Source organism: Astatotilapia calliptera, chromosome 15 (assembly GCF_900246225.1).
Source record: "Astatotilapia calliptera chromosome 15, fAstCal1.2, whole genome shotgun sequence".
In the NCBI taxonomy this organism is placed as follows: Eukaryota; Metazoa; Chordata; class Actinopteri; order Cichliformes; family Cichlidae; genus Astatotilapia; species Astatotilapia calliptera.
In genome coordinates, this window is record NC_039316.1 from 19,661,510 (window position 1) to 19,684,899 (window position 23,390).

General features: G+C 37.8%; 1 protein-coding gene across 1 annotated transcript in view; it reads right to left on the reverse strand.

Moving 5' to 3' along the window:
- Positions 1–23,390, reverse strand: part of LOC113037312 (clavesin-2) — a 48,100-nt gene that overhangs the window by 12,870 nt on the left and 11,840 nt on the right. The window lies entirely within an intron of this gene.

Here is a 23,390-nt window from a genome sequence, read left to right on the forward strand (position 1 = left end):
TAAAAATGGCTTGGGGAAAATGTTTATATAAAACATGTTGGCAATGTGTGGGAGAGACAGTGACAGTGTCTGAGGTCAGTGCAGCTTTGTAAATCAGGATTTGACTGATATGAATCATCATGGCCCAAAGTCACTTCAAGTGATTTTGCTCTGATAGCAGTAATGTCAGCTCATACACTGTACAAAGCTTTGATCTAGAGCCATATAAAATTTAAAGACATATAAGACTATATTTACAACAAACCTAACAGAACTGGAAGGTTAGTTCAGGATCAGAGAATGATTTATATTAATTGAGGCAACCTTCAGAATTTTCCTTTAGAGTAACAATCACGCCAAAATTAACCTCTAAACAGCAAAGTAATGGGCCAATTACTGTCATTTATTGTAAATCTTCATTCAAAGAGCAGCACCACCAACACACCCAATATTCCAAGACAAGAAATGTTTCAATGACTACATAAGATGTGCCATTTGCCAAAAATAAATTCCATATATTTATTACATTGTATATTTATATATGTCCAACCGCCCTGTGACAAACTAGCAGCCAGTCCATGGTATAGTCTGCATCTCAATCAGTGACAGCTGGGATAGCCCATAATTAGATACGAAGAAGAAGATGGATGGAAGGTAAGTTTCATAATAAGATGCAGTATTCGGCATTTTGACAAACATACTCCCCTAGTGATTTTTTCATAATATAAACATAAAATGGTTGAAAATCTTTTCAAACACATTTTTTCTACCATTCATCCTTTCTCTAGAACAACTTGACCTACTTCCAAGGTGGATGGAAGAGACAAAAATGTCCAAGAAAGTCAAAACCTAATGCAGCACTTCTGTCATGTTTGTTTGTTAGCATCACAGTGGCTCAGTAACTAGCACTATGGCCTCACAGCAAGAGGGTCACGAGCTCGCTTCTGTGTGGAGTTTGCATGTTCTCGCTGTGTTTGCATGACTTTCCTCTAGTAGCTCTGGTTTCCCCTGCGTTTGAAAAACAAGCATTTTCAATCTTTCTGATATCAGTACAGGATACTCTTCCAGAAAATATCCTCAATCTTAAGAGTTGCTAAATAAATAAATAAATAAATACTTTATTTACATATCATGAAGTTAATCAAAGTTACTCTTCTTCCATCATTTCCTGCAATTTAAATTTTCTTTTAACTTCGTTGTTGTTGAAAAATGTGGACAACACTAAAAATGGTAGTCCTCTGTGTTTAATCCACTCATTCATACATTTTTAAAAAGCTGTCATGGTCTGTAGATTTTGCTGTTTCCAGTCTTCAGTACAGACTTTTGATTAGGTCTTTGTGTTGCTGGAGCGTACTGTAACGCTTGGTTTTATGACTGTTTTCAGTTTCAAGAGGTTTGGTTGAGTTTGATTTCTTACTTTACTATAATGAGCTTTTTAATATTTTAGAATTCCAATTATATTACCACTCCAGCCTATCTATATTTGATCCTGTGTGTACCGGTTTATTATCCTAGCCTCTTCAGTATCCTCCTGTATCTTGTTAAATCCTCATCTCCGTGTTTAGTGATCCCCAGTTGAGTTTCTTCCTGTTTTATTTTGATAGTTCCCCATCACTTGTGTTTTGCTGTTAGTTTTACTTTTTTATTTTTCCAGTCTGATTGTTCTTGTTACCCAGCTAACATCCTCCTGTGTTTTGCATTCACCTCTGGAAAATATGACAAAAGCTGCACATTTAAGATGATTTCATTTGTCTGTTTCTGTGTAGCCTACACATATTCAAACATGTAAACAAGGATTAACTTAACATTGCACAAGAAATGCTGGTTAATGTTTCAGATGTTGTGTATTTGTTGCAAAAATATTCAACCTCATGTTCAGATGATAAGAAATAACAAAGAAATGTATTTTGGTCCGATGGAGGTCGGACAGCTCGTCTCTCAGCTGTCCGACCCCTCAGTGCTTCTTTTTGATTCTAAATCTCTGCCCTGCCCTCTGCTCTGACAGACATTTTTTTCACTTTGATAAAGGGACCTACTGCATTATACATGAAATAGTAAAAATGGAATATGAGATGTAGGCCCTCTGCTGCGCTGGAGGGACAGAAGGAGGAGAAAAAGAAACAGGCGCTAAAGGATTGATCTACCTTCGCACAAGTGATGTCTAAAGGAAAAGAAAGAGGGAGGAGGTATTCAAATACAGGTTGGGGACACTACAGTGAGAATAAAAGGAGATCCAAAAGGGAAAGATGTAAGAAGATCTCGAGGACTGAGGATGGAGAACGAATTAAAGGCTTAAATTAATGGGAAAGTGGTTATTTTTGGGGTGTTCAGCTTTTGTTTTCCTTTGATGAAATATAGGTGAAAAGAATCACCAAGGAGATAACAGGAGGTAATATGAATGGATGAAGAATAGCTGAAAAAATTGATTTTCAACACTTTTAGACAGATTTTATATAATATTATTCATTGGACAAGTCTAACACAAGAGCTTGCAGATGATTTGAGTCAGTATTCGTCCAATCTAACTTCAATCCAGTTGCTGAGGTTGATTTTTACATTTTTTTTCCACTCAGCTGAGCAGACAAATCTCTTTACAAGCCATAAAGGGAAGGCTGGTGTATGTCATTATGCAGATTCTGACTATGACTTGTCTTTCCTGAAGCATCACCTGGTTGTGTCCCCTTTTATAAATCTCAAAATAGAACAAAATCTGTATTTACCAGGGAATAGAAATCCACTGGAAAGTTCACAACTATTAAAAATCTTGCATGTGACTTATGAAATGGTATGGTAAAAACATTTTTCAACGAATATTACAGATTCCCACAAGGCCAAACATCATAATATAATAAAAAATAATACAAAAACAATTCATGTCAAGTTGCTACATAGATTTGTTTGCCTACACGTGTTCATATGTGGGCATGTGGGTTTAGGTCGGTCATCATCTCAAAATAAGAGAAAACAGAAGCATGATTTTCTGTCTTAGTTAAATGTGACTGTGGGTTTGCAGGGAGACAACTGTTATTTTCTTTTTGACCCGGTGTATGTGTTTGTCAGTAAAATACTGCTGTGTGTGGGAAGGGAACGTTGAAGAGTGGAGGATTAACATTTAAAAACAGAATAAATTAGTTCAACTATAAGCCTAAAGAAAAAAAATGCAGTTGACTTATGACTTATCATACCTGGCCACTTATGTTCACTAATTATAGTAGGATAAATCCTCTCCTAAAGTGGAAAATAAACTCCCTGGTGCGCGCGTGTGTGTGTGTAACCTACAGTTAAAATGCTGTTTTAATTTTTGTGTTTGGGCCACACAGCATGCATTTTAAAAGTGGATAGTGCTCTCCTAATGAGAGAATGTTAATACCCTTCTGCTCCACAGCAACTGTATCTGTTCTTGGGGAGATGGCAGGATGATCAGGCACTGGGAAATTGCGGTCTTTGCCTGGAGACTTTTAAAAAATAGCAAAATTTGGTCTGTAAATTCAAAAGTGATCCACTGTCTTTTGAACTACTGCTAAAATTATTAGGTTAAGCTATTTTTTCTATTCGTCATTTTCATTTGTATGATTCTGGCAGTACATCGAAGATCTTGTTACGTTAATGAAGTGTTTCACCAAAGGCAGGTGAGTCACCGTGGGCTCTGCCTTTTTAATATGTGTTTATATAAACTTTGCAGATGATTGGCTAATACTTCAGAAACAACCACCAAACGAGAAAAACAGTAGTAATAGAACTCAGAAACTCATGCCAGGAGGTAGATTTGGTAAAGTCTGAAAACAGTTTGATTCCCTCTCAGAGCACTTGAATTGCAGTTTACTAAATGGTTATTTTCTTGAATTGTTTGGCCTATCCCGCGTTTAAGTGGAACCTTTTTTCCACCTTGAGTTTTTGCCATGACCTGGTCTTACTTAAAAAAAAAAAAAACATATTCAAACTAAGTGCCAAAAACACAGGCTGTGCAGCCAGTAAATCCAAGCTGCCAAATTCCAGAAACCAGACAGTCAAAACCACTTCTGCATTTACTTTGATGTTTGGCTCCTGAGAGGCAAAATTCGATTCTAAGCAAATGAGCGAGTGAGGGGATTTATTTTTGGACTCCTGCTCCAGGTCACTGTGTTCAGTTACTGCAAAAGGTTGACACGAATTAGAGGTGACAGCAGATGGAGACAGGTCCAAGCGAACATGTGGAAATTAGGAGAATTTTTATTTATTTATTTCAATTTATTAAGGCTGAATTTGTACATTTAGACGTTGCTTCATCTCTCCCCCCCTCTCCCGAGAGCCTGTGGCTTCACCGACGAGGATAAACACATTAGAAATGATTTTCTCTTCAAAGCTTGGTTCGCCATAGAAAGCAGCACCAACCTCCTGCTTAGTGACATGAGGCAATCCAACAGATTTCCGTCTAAATCTAACCTGGGGCCACAACCTGCAAAATGCAGCACAAAAGCTGCCAATCTTGTTGGTGATGGTCGCTTTTTTTGTCTACAGTAATTACAGTAATGACTGTGAATTAGTCTTCATTTTTCTTAAAATGAGACTATACTAAAAGGAAAAAACACTTAATTTTTCCCTCCCACTGTGACTTTGAGCTGAAAGAGCCGGGCATGTTTGGTATGTGTTAAAACCCAGCACATTTTGCCACGGTGATGCTTACCTGCTCCACCCAGGGAAATAAAACACTGTGTATCAATCAAAGATTTTATTTGGAGCTCATATTTAGCGAATACTCGGAATACTTATGCAGACAATTAGTAGTGGATTTGCCTTGGCGAATAGCTGAGCATTTTATTACATTTTCATAACAGAGATATTATGAGTTATAACTTTTAAATATTCCTTTTAAATCAGCATTTAAGCAATAGTTTTAAATGGCAGTATTAGATTTTTCTGAAAGCTGTGATGACACTAAATAAGCACTGACCTTTTATAAGGTCAAAATTAATGCTAGACTGTTTGGATGATTTAACAATAACAAAATATTAAAGGAAATTAGTTTAACAAGCCAAGAAATGTGTTAGATAGTTATTAAGAATATTATTTATGACAAACCTTAACTTCCTGTAAACTGATGGGAATGAGTGAGGAAAACAAACCAACGTTTGGATGCACAGAAAAAAAAAATCTGTCAAGTGGGACGAAAAGTAATCAGGCTTTTCACGTTGTAACCATGACAGCCTCTTTTGTCGCACATGACTTAAATGCAACATCAGCATAGGTTCTCCAGTGTTTCTGGGCTTCTGGTATCATAAATCATGAACTGATCGGCTGACACGAACACTGTGGGTCACACACCGTGTCTGTTCAGAGGCGCACAGACACACAGCAGTAATGACATGTGATTTACCCGTAATGGTTGGAGCAAAGAACAGATGAAGTCAGCCAATCATCAGCAGCCACAGCTGCTTCTCCTGTGAAACGTCTGTTCAGATAGATTATAAGCTGCACTGTGGCGACTGAAGTAGTGAGTCTTCCTTAAGGACACCAAATGTGTCTTTTAATAGACAGAAAACCAGAAAATATTCAGGGTTTTCAATTTATAGCATTTGGATGTCATTACTGGAGTAAATAAGGACAAATATTTAAAAATCAATATGGGCTGCAAAGCTAATCTTTCAGTACACATTCTATTACATTCATTTAATCTTCAGTCTCACTTTCCTCAAGTTTCTTAACCCATTATTATTCTATGAGCGTCAACACATGTTAATTAACATGCTGTAAGGATGCTGCTAATGTGAGAGATTCAGCCAAAAGGCTAATTTACATCTGTTGTACCTGCACATAAATGTTATAAATTAAAAGATGCTAACAGGACACACAAAAGCAGACACAGCAACATATGGTGTCCTCGTTAACCTTATGAGATAAATTTCCTTTGACATCGTGTAAATATTCTGTTGCCTGCTGACATTTAATTTCAGGCATAGCCCATACATTTTGTAAAGAAAGATAAAAAAAAATATCCATATCACATCATGTAATATAAAGAAAACACATTTAGTTTTATTTGATCTATATACACATTTTCCAAGTCTTTTAAAGATGAGATGGATATCCTTAAATGCCCCCAAACACTTGCTAAACAAATCTTTTGTCTGACAGAGGCAGTAGACACCTAAAGGGGAGGAGCTAAAACGTCAGTATATCAGATCATGGATGACCTGAGGGGCTGGATGAAAGACCAGGAGATAATATTTTTATCCATGAAGTATGCAAAGCTACTCAAGTACAGGTCAAAAATGAAAATATATAGATGAAATTTGGATCATAGATCCCCTTTACTTCCCATTTTGGCATTTGTCACAATTGCTGCTCTTTTCTCATTTTTTTGGTAACTTTAATTTTTTTTTGCTATAGGTGTTCTTGTTTGTTTTTCCATGTTTTTTATTTATTATTTAGGTGGGATTTCCATTTATTCAATAGCATTACGTGACTTCAGTTCTTGTAATATTTGAATTTCAGTTACTGTTTGATTTTATATCCATCTATCCACTTTCTCCCACTTATCCAATTCAGAGGTCTGAGCCTATCCCAAGCATATTTCTAGAGTTATTAATTCCCTCAGGGTTTCCCTCTGTCTCATCCTCCTGTTATCCCGCTTGTAAAGTTAACTTATATCTCTCTATTTTCCTGTTTCACTTATTGTCACTCACTTCCTGTTTTATTTGTCTCTTGTCTCCTGCATTTACATTTACTTTGTCTCTTTGTCTAGATTAAGTTCAGCTGTGTCTTGTTTCCCTCCTGTTTCCACTTTCTTGCTAACCCTCATGTGCATAAACAGTTCAGTGCTTCTCCTTACTCTGTCTGTTACTCACCCCTGTCTTCTCATTGTTTGTTCCTCAAGGTTTTCGTGTTTCTGTTTGTTTTTGAACTATTGAAATCCTGACCTTTAGCCTCAATAAACTTCTTGTTGTGTGTTAATTTAGTCTGCTTCAATTATCAGCATTTGGGTCTCTCCGTCACTCTTGAATACATGACCGTAGCATGTCATGAAATGACACCCAAATAGTAGAAATCAGAGCATTGGTTAGGGCTAAATGCTTCAGTGAATGAATGTACATTTACTATTAATATGACAGCAGATTGAGTTAAAATAAACTGCAGTGTGTTTAATGTGATTACGGGACATGCCAGTGTGCCACAGAGTGTAACATTGTAGCTCACTGATCTGCTTAATGGTTTCTGGATATAACTGAGGTTCTGTGACACTACTATGTAAGATATATTGCATAATAAATGTTACAAGGATCAGTGGATTAGATAATATGATTGCTCTTGGTCTTTTCAATGAATTTGTAGACACTATAATCAAGAATGTTAATATATAACAACCTATAACAACAAAAAGCCAAAAAAACCTTGCAAAACTACTCCTAAACCACATTCTGAATGTGAGTGTTCGTCACATGCTCTAACTAGTATTTCACTCATCGGCCACTGAATTTGAAATTTAATGACAGCAAAGGCAATTTACTAAACCAAACAAAACACGCAGGAAAAACAAAAGCAGCAGGGCTCTGATATTCAAAGGAGACCAAAGAAAGATGAAACAGTAAGAGTTAGTACACAGTATTTTCCACATATTTTCTACCCTTGCTGCTTTAAATTCTTTTCAAGTTATTGTCATTTGGTGTGTTTGACTTTAAGTCTTTCTCAAAGCAAAAGGAAAACACTACCTGCTGTTTAAAACAGCGTTTACAGAGAAACGCTTCAGAGTGCTACCCAGCATGACTGAAAGGAGTTTGTCGGTAAAGGTATTATGTAACTGTCAGGGCAGGTGAATATTTAATGACTATAGTACTGATGTACCTTTCAAAAATAGTTGGATCAAGAGACAAACTGGAGTGTGAAAAGCAGCAGTGCTCTGAGATTTATTCAAATTTACTTTATTAGGTGATCTAAAGAAAACACTGCATGTTTAGACAAAATGCCCTTTTCCCTTAGATATATTAGTCCACTTATTAATCATACAGCTTTTTCTTCTGAACCTTTCACCAGATATATTAATCGAGATATAAAAAGTAAAAGAGTAAAATGTTCTTGACACAGATACTCTGAAAGTTACCGGTGATACAGGCTGCAAAGAGAACCTTTTAAAATGTTAACCACTGGTTCATTGTCATAAAGTACTATAATTGTTTCAGGATTGCTTAGAGCTCCACAGCGGACAGGCAGCTCTGATTGGATATAATTATAGTTGGACTGTAGCCCAGCAGGTTGGCAAAGTGTTGAATGTGGAAAAGCTAAAACATAAAGTGGTGAGAAAGTCTTTTGAGTGGAAATGTTGTGGGTATAAAACACAATGTGGATCAAATGTCCAAGAAAAGGGAGTCATAGCTAAGGAGTGGCTTTTTTTAGTTTCATGTTGGCAGAACAATCCTAACAATATCTTTGTTTTGTTTTTTTTATTAACAAAACTGAATAAAACTGATCAAGCTCTATTTTCTGATAACATAAGTAACAATTTGATTCAGTTTCAGGTAAGACTACAGCAGCAGGCAAGAAGAAGTAGAAGAAGAGTTTCTCTCAGAACAGGCACAGCTGGGGGCCGGCGGAGCTCACGGGCGCGTCACTGCAACTCCCCCTGACTTCTGCTCCGCGGCTGCTGGGCGAGCCCTCATCTGGGACTCTCCTCAGCTCTTACTGGAACAGTGGCGCGGCTGCCCCTCTGTTGGTCTTCCATGGTCTCTTGTGTTCTGGGGGCCTCTGGATGTCTGGAGTTTTGATCTCCTCCATACCCGCTTCACACCCTGGAGGACGGGGCTGTGGCCCCCCCACACTCCCTAGCAGATCATTACATGGAGAAACCTTTGGAATGCAAGCATGCTGATCCACACAGGTATGCACACATGGGTATTCACAGACGCGGACTAAAGCTTTCTTGGCTGCTGCCTCAAAGCACACTGTGCGCTGTCTATCTTGCGTGCTGCACAATATCGTTTATTATTTAGTAAATATTGATATCTATGACTAGCTAGTTTATTGTGATGGTGCTTTGTTTTCTCTATTATTATGTTGCTCTTTGTTGTTTGCTGTCTCCTCTGTTTGTTTTTTTTGTTTGTTTTTTTTTTTTCTCCATACAGGTGACCCAGGAGTTCTTTTTTTTTTTCTCTCTCTTCCCCCCCCTTCTCACCGTCTCTTCTCCCCTTTGGTTTTCTTTCTTTCTCTCCCCCTCTTTCTCTCATTCATTCCCCCTGTCCTATTTATTAAAAAAAAAAAAAAAAAAAAAAAAAATGACAAAGGATGAACTGAAGCTCTGCCATCACGTAATGTCGCATACTGCTGTTTCTGATGTCATTTAAAAAAAAAAAAAAAAAAAAAAAAAAAAAAGAACAGCTTTCACACAGCAACAGAAAACAAGACAGACAGATCTTTGGTGGGTGAACCATGTATTTTATGTCTGAACCTGCTGAACCTGTAAGATCAGGTCACACAGAGCTACTGTAAGTCACAGCCTGCTCATTTATTATTTAGTTTATCAAACGGGAGCTGTGACAGCAGCTCGAGACATGATGGAGCCAGACAATGGGAAGCAGATCCACAACATCCCCGAGTTTGCTTTTATCATTAACCCATGCTGACCTGAATCTTCTCTGGACAAGCAAGTGAAAGTAGTAAACTTATTGCAGAAATTCAGCTTGTAAAAAATCATGAAAAGCATCTCTGACACATTGAGTTGAAGCAGACTGGATTTAATTTTCCTTTTGTAGGTGCTCTTCAGTCACTTGAATTCAGGGGACAAGCAATCCTTACTAAGTTGTTAAAAGTTCTTACCTCAGAATGTATATTTACTCCCCTTACCTGAGTCTCAAAGTGTATATATATTTATTCTTCTTATTCTTAGTCTTCCTATATTTATTGTTGTTCTTTTGCACTGGATGGAACTGGAGCCACGTCGTTTCGTCTCTCTATATACTGAACTGTATAAAGCAGAGATGACAATGAAGTTTACTTTGACCTGATAAAATTGGACTCCAAGGCTGGATACGGTAATATTAGTCCATTATTCATAGGCAGAGGTGATAGTTTTGACTTATGAGGGATGAATATAGTCCACCTCAGGCCTTCCAGTTAATCCTGAAGGAGAAGTGCCAAAAGACGGAGAAGCAAAGGATTAAACAATTGTGAAGCCTGAGGTCTTTGTCATTTGTGTTTTGCTTGTTGCCTGTGGTTTTTCTGTTTTATTTTCCCTCTTAAACCCTAACTGTTCATTGAAGATCTCTGTAAAAAATCACCAAGTGCTGCTTGTACGTGATCAATGGATTTGTGAGGTTCAGTTTCTAATTTTGTAGTTTTAATCTTATAATCCATATCACCTTGAGGTGAAAAAACTAAACTGGTGCTATACAAATACCGTAAATATGTCTCATGTATGTACTGTTCACAACACTATTTTATCTTCTTGTTTTGGCTGCTCCCTTTAAGTATTGCTACAGCAGATCATCTGTCTCAATCCCACCCTCATCCAAGCATCTGCTTTTGTCACACCGGCCCTCTGCACGCCCTACTTCACTACATCCATGAATCTTTTCTTGCTGCCGGGCAGCTCCATCGTGAACACCCCTTGTCCAGTATATCCACTATTCATTCAGCTCTGTCTCTCTCTGTGTCTCTGCTGCTCAATGTGAGCTGTCCCTCTGATATACTCATTCCTAATCCTGTGCCTTCTGGTTGTCATGCCTCTTTGTCAGTGCCACTGTCTCCAAACAATACATCATGGCAGGTCGCACTACCATCTTGTAAGCCCATACTTTCACACTTGCTGCTATCCTTCAGTCACAAATCACTGCTGACACACTCTCCTCCCTGCCTCCACTCTCTACTTACCTGTCTTGTGTTTTGTAGGGTTGACCCTAGGTATTTAAACTCACCCACCTTCATTATTCTACTCCTTGCACATTCACTTTTACACGTCTCTCTCACATTCACACACACGTATTCTGTCTTGTTTCTACTGACTTGTCATTCACATTATCTACAGAGGATACCTCCACCTCTCCAGGCTCTCTTCCACCTCTAACAGCAGATCACAATGTCATCTGTGAACATCACAGTCCACAGAGACTCCTGCCTGGCCTCATCTGTCAGCCTGTCCATCACAACTGTAAAGAAGAAGGGGCTCAGAGGTGATCCCTGAAGTAATCCCACCCAAACTTTGAACGCATCTGTTACTCCTACAGCACAACTCACTACTGTCATGCTATCCCCTGCACCAGTTGATAACATGTCCTTTAGCAGCCTCACAAACTTCTCTATAACCCATAACGTCCTCATAAAATACCATGGTTTATCTCTTGACATTTATCTTTTCATTTATAATAAAAACACCGAAAACTCATGCCGCTATAAATACATTTTGTTTCCTAATCTTTGTAGTCATTAAGGGTGTTGTTGTTGACTTCTACATAATGTCATTGCAAACAATCCTTTCTTAGAATATATTCCTCTCGGCGTACTTGCGTCCCAGTATTTCCAGCAACACATCTGTAATATCCAAGAGTTTTGCCGGTGAGTTCGAGTCTATCAGCACTCCACGAGCAAGCAGCAGACGTAACCAAATCTGACGTGTGTCGTCCAGCACTCTGTGATTCTGAGTTGTGGTCATAGTTTCGCTCTGTCTCGCTCCGTCATGCTTTTTCAGTCTTTCTACAACAGATCAGGTTGATGAGCACTCTCTATTCTCTGCTCTGCTTCTGTCACTTCCCATCTGAACTGGGATGAGTAAACGTGTCCTCCAGTAAAAGTGAGTTTCTGAGAGAAAAAAGACAACATCCATTTGAGTGGTTTTTTTTCTTGTCTTTCTCAGGGTTTAAAGTGTAGCCTGGAGTTACAACATTGTTTGCTTTTGGTCTGTTCTTTATCAAAGTCGTCTGAGTGAAGTTAATGCTGAACCTAAAAAAAGGAGGGGGAAACGAAGGGTGGATCTTCCTGTAAGTGACAGAAAATGCTCTGTTTCCTGTCACCGTTCTGGGACAGGAGTGTACAGCAGTGCCACTTCGCTGATCCCTGAAGGCTGAATTTTTTTTACCCATGCTGAAAAACAAACCAGCTCCTCCAATAAAATAACCTTTGTACTCCACTTTTCTAAAGAATAAACGCAGCATTGGTTCAATCTTGGGCTCCACTTCCATCTTTTATTTCCCTGGAGCCTTTTATCCAATCAAGGACTCCAGAGTCATCCTCCTCCTGCTGTTGCTCTATATCCACTCAGTACATTTTCAACTGTCTTTTTTCCAAAACCTTTTAAACAATGAGACCCATTTGCTCTGTAATGATGCTCAAATTGTTTATTCTATTTGTTCCTTTCTGGGATCATATTGTTTATATTAAACCCCTCTCTAGTTTTGATATCTACCTTAAAAACAGATATTGCCCATAATGTTAGATATATGAGTTTTTTTCACCAGTTTGTAGTGCTATCCATCTACATTTCTTTGGTATAAGTTTTCAAAGAGGACAGATATTGCCAAATTTGAGAAACTCACCAGAACAGTCCTGATGGATAAACAGCACTTAAAGCAGCCAGCATTTAGTTCAAGCATCCCCTATGATTGTTTTTGTCATGCATGATGTGCTCCTTTTTTTAAGCCTTCTTAGCTACTTTGATTTTTAGCACATTCATGCTATCATGGTTAAAACGTATGATAGAAAATACTCTCTGGCATAACACAGTATGATTGCAATAAAAAAGTTAGTTTTTTCATTGCATTTTTCATTTTCATTTCATTTTCATGCAACAGTTCAATGGTCCAGGTGTTATTTGCTTACCAATTGGCCTGGAAAATCTAACATTGACACACTGAAAAAAAGCACTAGCAGAAATACAAACGCTGTTGTCTATTGTATATTAAATAACTTTGCAGAGAAATTGCATTGTGCTGTGTTGCTGAAGTCTTGTGAAGCTTTAAGGTGCAGTAGGCTGAGCGCTTTTAAGAGATTGCTGAGAAAAATGCAATTCCTGCTGAGAACAGATTCTCAATAACCAATCTTATTAATTTCCTTACATTTCTGGGTAGGCTTCTATCACAGACTTTATGTCATAATTGTTGGGTCAGATTTTCAGTTACTTAGTAAAAATGTCACGGAGATTAGAAGCATGATCCAATAGATAACATGCAAACAACATGTAATACTACCACCAGATGTATGCACTGCACCTTATACTAAAATACTATTTTTTTCTTTTCTGCAAATAAAACATAGCTTACAGTTCAAATCAAGTGATTTACACAAATACATAGAACTATAAATAGCCATATGTATATGTCAGATGACTTTTTCATTATAAGCACTCCATCACAAGCAAAGTATCCTTAACATTCCACTTATAAAATAATTACAAATCTTTTATCTAAGTTGATTATACCTACTTAGCTTTTATAATCGGATTACATAATACTAACTACCGGTACATGTAGTCCATTACTTGCAAATCCTGGATTTCACCTACAGCATTATAAATGTAAAGCATGTGAGGAAGTGGGATGAGATTCATGGTAAAATTTCCACCTGCAGCTAAACTGGCTCACATGTAGAGTAAGAAATCATCGTTTGAAGTTCATATCTTTTTCCTCTCAGCCTGCGCAGGTGCAACACGCACCCGTGTTTTATTTGAAGCCTCCCTCAGCATGACGATTCAGTGTTCATCAGTATAACCTTGGTGTGCACTTAAATACAATGAATCAAATCAATGCACACAGAGCAAATTGCAAGTAAAAAGCTGTTAATGCACATCTTCGAGAAGAGCAGCAATTTATGCCAAAATATAGCATTTACATATATATAAATCATTCCTAATTATAAAGATTCTTCAGTTTATGTAAAAAGACCAGAGGCTTGAAAAATATAATGAGGCAATGAACACTGACAAAGTGTCCCAGGTATCTAAAGTAACCTTATAGCTTATTTCCTGCACAAAATTGAGACTGAGAGGAAAGGTTACACCAATTAAACTCTCAGCAGGATATACTGCCAACTCCACTCAGGAGCTCTGAGAGAGAAATTAAATTTTTCCCCAACAGAGAGATCAGAAATGTATTTAAATCTCTCTATATATTTTAATTCCGCCTCCTGTGAATTTTCTCTGTCATATCAGGTCTTTGCTAAATTGACAGGTTAATGACCCTGAACATTCAAATCCATCCTTCACAGTGGTGCTTTAGTCTATGTTATGTGATAATAAAGGAGGTTTGTTTCTGAATTGGCTGGAGTTCACAAAGGAACAAGCAAATGGTAAGCTCTTTTTTAAAAATCTGCTAGAGGACTTCTTAGCACTGCCAGGTTTCTGCCCCTGGTCTCTCTCTCTCACTCGCTGTTTGTGTGTGTGTTCGGTGGAGTTGACCTGAGTGTCCAAATTGTGGGCTGAAGCTCAACAGATCTCGTCTTCCTGCCAAACAGACGAAGGGCAGAGGAGAGTGAGACGTAGCAGCAGAGGGCTGATTTTGCCTATCCTTCCTGGTTCACCACTGCATCATGCAAACTGCTAATCTTCATTGAGTCCCTGGATATTAGGGGTGCAACCCAAAGCTGCTGTCTGCATTTGCATTTATATAAAAACATTAAAAAAATCAATAAAACACAGTTCAAATCCATAGTCAGAAGCTTACCAGAAGTGAAACTGGAAGAAAAACTGCATTCTTGTTGTTGTATTTGTTTTTGTGAATGCCGATACTGTACATGTTTTCTTTGAGTTTCAGTTGACATTAAACAGTATCTTGAATCATATGTATAGAAATAAAAAAAAAAAGGGTAATGGTTGCCCAATATCAAATTCCCTGAGCAAAGTGACTGATTTCTGTGTCTGAAGGCAATAGGCCGTGCTTGTTTCCAGGATGTGCCAATTTTCCATTCTGCCATTCTTCAGTTCTCTGAACACAGCAGGCATGGAGCTACAAAGTCAGCATGACCCACACACCCACAATAGCCACAATGGCTCCAGTTTTCAATGTGAGTCATTTCAGATAACAAACTGTAATCCAGATCTCCAGATTTGATCTGACCCTCGGTTCCTCGTCTGTCCAAAACTAGCTGCCTTGGCTGTACCAAAGCCTGGTATTAGATTAGATTATTGTAACTGTGAATCATGCAAAACTGCCTGAGAACAGGCCAGGAATACAAATACGAATGTAAATTAGCAGTTAAAGAAAATCAAACTTCTAAGAAATTTAGCCTTGGTATTAGTGCTATCATTAGTTTAAGTTAGTCATTTTAGAAACATGTGGTCTTAATGTTAATATTCTGTGACTTGCATGAAAACAAACACAAAAGTATAAATGGCAAATTCGACCTGTCATCATCCTGATCCAAATAATATATCACGAATATGTGGCTAAAAGAAACCACATTGCCTTTCTTGCCTGGAGTCTGTAAAACAAATATTATGCTTCTGTACTGAAAATCAAATTAACATTTCTTCATGTGCGAAGATGAAACAAGTTCTGGTTTTCTATGTTTCGCCCCAGAAGCTCTTAATGTTGTTTTCGACTCCTTAACTGCCATTTTGGTGTGACATGAGATTAAGTCGGTTTTGCTAAAAGACGAAGAGGCGTTGTGACTTTTCTATCATTTCAATGTCTGTCTTTCATACATAAAAATTAAATATACTGTATAGAGGTTCCATAGAAAAAAAAATCTACCGGTAATTCTAAAGTGTATGTGTGACTTCAAAAGATTTGAAATTTACCAGTTAACACAGGGCAGCTAAATACTATAACATCTTGGCTGTGCAGACTAACATGCTTCTGAAATGTATCCAACTATTACTTTAACTAGTCACATGTTCGACGCTGACATGCGAAGCATTCAGTGCTTTGGAGATTTCACAGTCAAATAGGCACTTAAATCATTCTTTTCAAGTGTATGAACAAAGGGACCAATGCTGCTGCACATTCAATTTCAAAGACTGAATGTGATCTAGAATATTGGCAGAGAATACCAGCTATTGGCAGATTTTCTTCAAATTATCAAAAGCTTATAGCAGCCAAACTCAGTGTAGCTTATTTTATTGAAGTGGGAGAGCATTTGGTCAGATAGCTGCTGTCTTCATCCATCTGCATTTCAGAGATAACGGGCAGAAAGGACAATCTCAATCAATACAGCGTTACTTACAAAGAAAAACCTGGTCAGAAGCTTCTTTGTTCGCTAAAAACTGTCTCAATTTCCTTCTTGCAGACTGAAACGACAGGATAGTGACATTTACAAGGCATGGTGATTGTTGGCAAACTGCCTATCAAGTATCTGATTCCTAATATAATGCAAGACAAAAAATTCTTTGATTCCATTTAAAGTTAACCAGTTTTTCCACCTTATAAATGGAAAATGAATTTAAACTGGATGTCCCGATTACACTGCTTTAGATAAAAAAAGATAAATTACAGGCTGTCTCGTAACCTTTTTATTACACTTCATGGCGATGGAGAAAAGCAGGAGGATTATAAATCAGTAGAGTGGAATTAATGTCCTGAGATAGACTTCTTCCCAATCATAATAAAGTGATATTTTACAGACGATTACTTCTAATGAAGAAACAAAGTGTTTTCATACATTTTAAGCCGCTTCACAAAATATACAGTAGGTCAACATTAATCTCGGGAATTTTCTGCAGCCAGTGTTGGCACAATTTTCAGGAGACCCAGTTATTCTGCAGAGCTCTATATGTTACATAACAATGCTAATGCGCTATATCCACAGAGACCTTGCTTACTGGAACGATACTCTACTGTATATGTTAATGTGGTCTAAATATCTGCAGATATGCAGGCTTGGGGGATAAAAGTGTGTCACTATTGCATATTTTGTCAAAAAATAAACATGGTTAAAGATATACACATACTTTTACAAGCTGAAATAATTTACTGAAAACGTTTTTGTTTGCTCATATTTTACTAAGTCTGTTCTCCATTTACCAGAACCAGTCAAGCCAGATTTACTGATTCTGGTTCGGTCAAAGGTTTCTTTGTCGTTCAAAGGGAGTGTTTGCTGCCTAGTGTCACCGTGTGTTTAGCCCACAGAGGTGACTGATGTGTTTGTCTCTGATGCAACAGTCAAACTAGGAAAGTTAGTGTTTGGACACAGAGTCATATGTGTATATGTGACTGTGTAAAATGCACTTGAGGTCGTGTTGCCTTTGAAATGGTTGCTTTGGAGATGGGGATCGTATCTGTAACCAGTCAAAGTCATGATTGGCTGACGTTACTGTGAACTATTATTAAACTATTTTAATTTAGAATTCAGCCACAATCTTGTAACTTGAAACAAAAATTGAAATTCCTCCACAAATAGAGACATAGTTTCTGTAGGAGGAGAATTTAACTGCAAAATGATGCTTATGTATGAATATAACAAGAATACGATGCATTTGCAACGAGTTGAGTTTTGTCCCCTGTTGCAGATATCACCAACTTCCTGGACTGATTGCAACATTGATTGCTGGCAGTCTGTCGACATTACACATCAATCTGTCTGAGATTTATTTGAGGTCAGTCCAAGTCACATCACGATCTCCCATCAGAGAGGTATATTATGAAGGAAGTTCAACACAGTTAGGCTTTCGTTAAAACTCCAGTGGGAGATAATGGGCATTACAATGTCCACTTTCTTTTGAACTGGGTTGCCTCCTCAGGCTCTGTGTGCTGACATAAAAAGTGGGAATTTCCCAGGTCACATGACTTTTCTTACACAGAAAATGAGACCCTCTGAGTGTGTCATCCAATCAGAGACACATTCAGATGTCATTAATCTTGGGATTAATCTTGATTTTTATTCAAGTTAATTATTTTAATGCAGAGTGTGCTCTCAGTGCTGCTGGTTATTTCAAAGATGAAGGCGCGACATTAGAGCTCTGAAACTTTAAACTGCTCAAACAGTAAATTTTTACTGTCCCATAGTCTAATAAAAGATATATGAAAATATCGTTAGTTTGTTGGCAGAGCAAAGTGAAATCAATTTTATTGAATGAACAGGAATTCTTGGTGTGTGTTCCAGTAGCTACAATTCCAGCAGCGTAAAAGAGATTTAGCAGCAGAATCAAGGTTGACAACATTTATACATTTACTGCAAATGAATAAATAAACGTAACAACTCCAGTGACAATAGGCTGCTGTGACATCTGGGCTTCATTTGTAATGTTAGTAAGGTACGGCTTAACAAGTTGCACATATAAAACACATCATGTAATTTACATGCTGTAAATGAAAAAATCTGTGAAAATGTGTCATTTGCCCTCAATTTCAAACTGAAGATAACCGGCTACCGACCAGGTGATGTGTTCAGCATAAATTACCATAGTGATTTAGCCAGGAAATAAAGAGAGCCACATTCATGACACAGAAAACTCTGAATTTTGGTTCAAGCCATTTACACATAAAGTCATTGTACACCTTTCTAGTGACCTATGCAAACACCAGCTACTTACTGTAGATAGGCAAATTTAAAAAAAAAAAAAAAATAGTGCAATCCCAAGACAACCACCAATTTTTCCAACTGCCAAGAAGGTTGCTGCCCTATCTTTTCTCTAGTGTGACTGAGCCATAACATTGTCAGGTCTTGATCCGAAGTACCCTGAAAAGACTCGGCACTACTGAAATCCCACATTCCCACATTCACATGTTGTAGCTGTCTGATGTTTCTTGTGGGAAAATGTTGAAAATATGCAGAACAGATGGTAATGTGGGCTGCTTTTGTTTGTTTTTGTATAGTCCTTGCCATTAACAAGACAGACATCATAACAGACAAAGGAGTGAAACAGAAAAAGAAGTCCAATGAAGGCACGGCCTGTTTTCTCATTCTTTCTTTTTTTTTCTAAATGCCTTTTTAACACTTCTTCCTCTCTGAGTTGAAGCCCAGTTACACCTCTTTTCCTGTTCAAGCCCGCTTTTAAACCAGCCTATGCCTTTATCACAACTGAGTGGTCTGTCTTTTGGAGGACTCCCACAAGTGCGCCTCTGTAGCCTCAACTTTGTCTGAATTCCAGCAGTTGTTCTCTCTGTTTAGCCAAAATAGGCTCAAATGGACATATGGACACCAACATGGTCTCACGAAATACACCTTAGGCTGGAGTAGAAGTGATCATGATTGTTTTGGAAGTTAATCCTGATGGGATTGTTTGGAAAATAACAAATTCCTTTAATGTCTGTTAAAACGTTTCATTGAAAAAAGAAAAATATCAGCATGAACACCCACGAGATTCAGCTCAAATAGATAAAACAAAGGGAGTACGTCTTTATGCTGTTTTTGAAACAGTATGCATGTGTAGCTAGTGAATATTTAGTGTATTCTGGAACATTTAATAATACATTAAACATGGTGTCTTCATATAGCACATAATTCGTTTACAGCATTTTGTGGCGCACTCACTGACACTCAAGTGCCTGTGAGCATCCGCGGAAGAAAGAAAACGAAGATGGAGAAATGTGTTTCTGTCTCAGCACACACACGAACACTCAGACGCACAACAAAAGGGAGCCCATCTGGAGGAGAGGGCAGAGCAGATAGCGAGGCAGTCCGACATGTTGCCGTGGCAACGCAGCAAGGGTGGGATGTAGCAGGGAGGGAGCCGCGGAGGGCGGAGGAAGAACGGAGGAAGAGGGGGGTAAGGTGAAACACTGTAGCATTCAACTGGCTGCTGACAAAGAGGATGATGATGATGACGATGCTTCTTTGAGGTTGAGAGGAGGGTGAGGCATTTTAAAGAGGAGAGCAATGAATTGTTCGGACTTCATTTTGTGTAATGGCTGAGGTCATTTTTAAACAAAACGAGCGATTACCTCAGTGTGGCTTGAATGCTCTGTCTGCTGTGACAACATTAAAACTGCTCTGCCACTATTGTCCCCGCTGCACAATGTTGGAGTGGCTGAATTGAGTGAAAAGGGACAAAGATAAGGGGGAGGATGATGATGTTGCTGAAGATTTAGGGGGGAGGGCAAAGAAAACAAAAGTAAAAGGGTTTGAGGAGGTGGAGACGGGCAGCAGAACTACTGATGGTTTAATGATGCGAATCAAATATAAAATATTTACAGCTTTTGCAATCTTACAAACAGTGAAATGAAAAGCTGTGATTAATCCTCTGGGGACTATGAGTGTCTCTACAAAGTATCATGTAAATAATCTATTACCATTACATATTAGTGTTAGGATAGAATCAGCAAATACACAATCCACTATTTTATGTTCCTCATTCTCAAAATGTATAAGTACCGATCTGATCTGGCAAATTAAGACTTAATAGGAAAATATGATCATTTAATGTTGGTTATTTAACAGTGTTCTTAGAGAAAGTGCTACCTTCTGTTGCCAATAGCATCTGACTGGCCTTTGGATTTGGCTTTTGTTTTGTTAAAAGTTTTGACTAGAAAAACATTGAAATATATGGATAAAAATCAAATAATTTAATGTATATATAGTATTTTTATTTTTTTATTAAAGGCATTAAGATGTGAAATGATTACCTTACAGTAAGAAATATTGAAACTCGTATGTAGTGTTGCACTGATTTTGCATTCAGAAAAAAAATAAATAAATAAAAAATAAGGACCAGGAATGAATTGGCAGCTCATTCATCCCTGAAAAAAAATGTGATGGTATTGCAGATTTTCAAGATGATATATTTTAGACATCCTGACTGATATAATACTGCACATTTGGAAACTCATATCCATTGTATATTATTTAATTTTTACAGAGAAAAAGGCTGAGTCAGTCAGGAGCTTATTGATTATGGGTGAGCTTGCACATCCTGAGATCCATAAATAAAAACCTGAATAGGACAGAAGAACAGCAAGAAGTGATACAAAATAGATTATTGGGTCTGGCAAACAACCTAACCCCAGTGGATAAAAATACAGGTAGCGTTTATGATGCCCAACCAATAAGCAGAATTTAATGTATTTTTGATTGGCTGAGATATTTGGCATAATGTCTCTTTTCTCATTGCATATGTTACACGATCCAAAAGAAGAAACCGGAACATCGGTGACACAGGCTATTGTAATGCATGAAGCAGCTCGTGTAGAAAGTTAAGAAAGTTTTAAGAAATGTTTGATCTTTCTTGTCATTGGTTGGATCTCAAACTAATGAAAATTAAAATCCATGGAGAAGAGATGAGATCCCAAACATTCATATTCAGGACAAATTCATCTGGTTTCACTAGAATCTGAACAATAGTCAGTTTCTGTGAAAAAGAAAAATTACCCACAAACTGATCGATATGACACTGAGTTTAACCTCATGCGCAGTTTGGGTGAAGACTCATTTGGTGATCGTTGTATGGAAGTTTTACTAAAATCTAACTAATATATTTAGGAGAAATGCACGAATGGACACCTGGCACCTGACCTTGTACTGTAAATCTATCCATTTATACTCACAAACCTTAATAATATTTATTTTACAAGGCTACATCCAAACCAGTGTCAGCGTTCAGCTTTCAGCTTGGAGGGAGGTCGTGTGAAGCAGTTTGTAAACTGAAAAATGGCTAGAAATTCTATCATATAGTAACACAGCTCTTTGGTGTACTCAATCGATTTTCAGAAATTGGATCATATATAGTGACATAGTAATGTAGACAGAACTGATGGCACACATATAAAAGCATTACAGAAATATATAGAATATATAGATTTAAGAATAGCAGGATGTTGGCGCGCGGCTTTGCTGTGATGCACTTTGTTTGTGGAGAGAAAGCTGCTACTCCATTTGGCTTTAATTATTTAATGGAAGCAGAATCTCATTACGCTTTCTGCTAAAAACACAAAATGAGAGCAACCATTGGATTTCCTAACACCCCCCCCCCCCCCCCCTCCCCCCATAAAAAACAAAACATAAACTGTGCGATGGACAAAATCTAAATAACGCAGTCCTTCCAGCTGATCTGTAAATCTGAGCCAAGTTCCGCACACAGACAGAATATCACTGCTTTTCACATGATTTTTAGGACATTAAAGTTAAACGCTGCATCCTTGAATGCAGCTTAAACACATGAAGCTGCAAGATTGAGTCCACTGACTGTCAGCGACTGCACAGTCGGTTACCCATCAGATTCAGGACAGCTCATTCATTACAGTGAGTGGCAGGTAGTTGATCTGAGGTCAGATGGCGTCAGACTGTGACAGATCACGTTAACGAGGTGATTCACAAATCTAAACCTCAGGAACAAGACAGCATGAGAAGCTGCTGCAGTCCACTGTATGATACAACATGTTACACTCATGACACAGAAATAATGTCAGTGTAGACAATAAAATCTGTCAACAAGATGAAGAGCTAAGAAAATATAATTTCTTACTTTAGTGGTAGTGTGTCCACAACTAAATGTTTAATGCTTTTCTTGTTTTAAGATTTTTCAATGTTCCTCTGTTTTTTAACCTGCCTTAAAAATCTCTAAAGTCATTTGTATGACTTTTCTTGAACTGTTTTTTCATGTAAAACCTGTTCATATATTACTTTAAATCATACTTTTGAGAAGAACACCCTTAAAGAACCACACAGTACCACACAGCTCTAATCCCTCTGTAACACTGTAATCCTGGAGGATTATGTCAGGATGGGTTTGAATCCCATTTTGCGCACACTTTATTACCTCCTGTGTTTCTTATGACACTTGAATGTAATCTAATTTACACACAAAGAAATGTAAGTGGAAGGTAGTGCTTCACACAGTCGAGTAAATCAGTCATGAACTGTGTTGTATGTTCTTATAGGCATAGGAACACAAATCCCAAAGAGCACCATCTGTCTGCAGCAAACAATGAAGCAGCACATTAAACAAAGACTGCAGAGAAGTTCAGCTTAAGGACACAAACGCTGTTGCATCAGATACTAACTCAGAACTCTTGCCCCGTTGACTGTGTTCTGACATAAATCGGTAAGCAGGGCAAAAAAATAAAAACATTAAAAAAAAACACAACTGGAAGGATTGTTTTTCTAGGTGTGTAAGAAAAAAGATGGTAGAAGACACACAACATAAGATCTACAATCACTGAAGAAGATATTTCACACATGTATTCCAAACCTTTAGACTTCAAAATCTGCAAACCACAATGACAAGAAATCTCAGAGACTTACGGCCATGCTTCTTTAAAAGTGTCCATTATATCAACTTTCTGCTGTTTTTGTTTCCTTTATTGTGTCACGCTTTTTGTGCACATAAAACATTTTGCAAAGTTTGTATAAAAGGAGATACTCACTGTCTAACTGCTGCTGAACTGCCTGAGACACACTGTTTTAGGATCCAGGCTTTTTTCTATAACATACCTAAACTGGTGTTTAACACTCTGGTTTGATTCTCGACCAGGAGCTAGTTTGGTGCGCCTTCAAAATGAGCCACTGCCTTACTCATATTTTCATCATGTTAGAGTTTCTAACTGATGGCTCTTAAAGGGCCGTTCATTGATTTAAGATCATGCCAC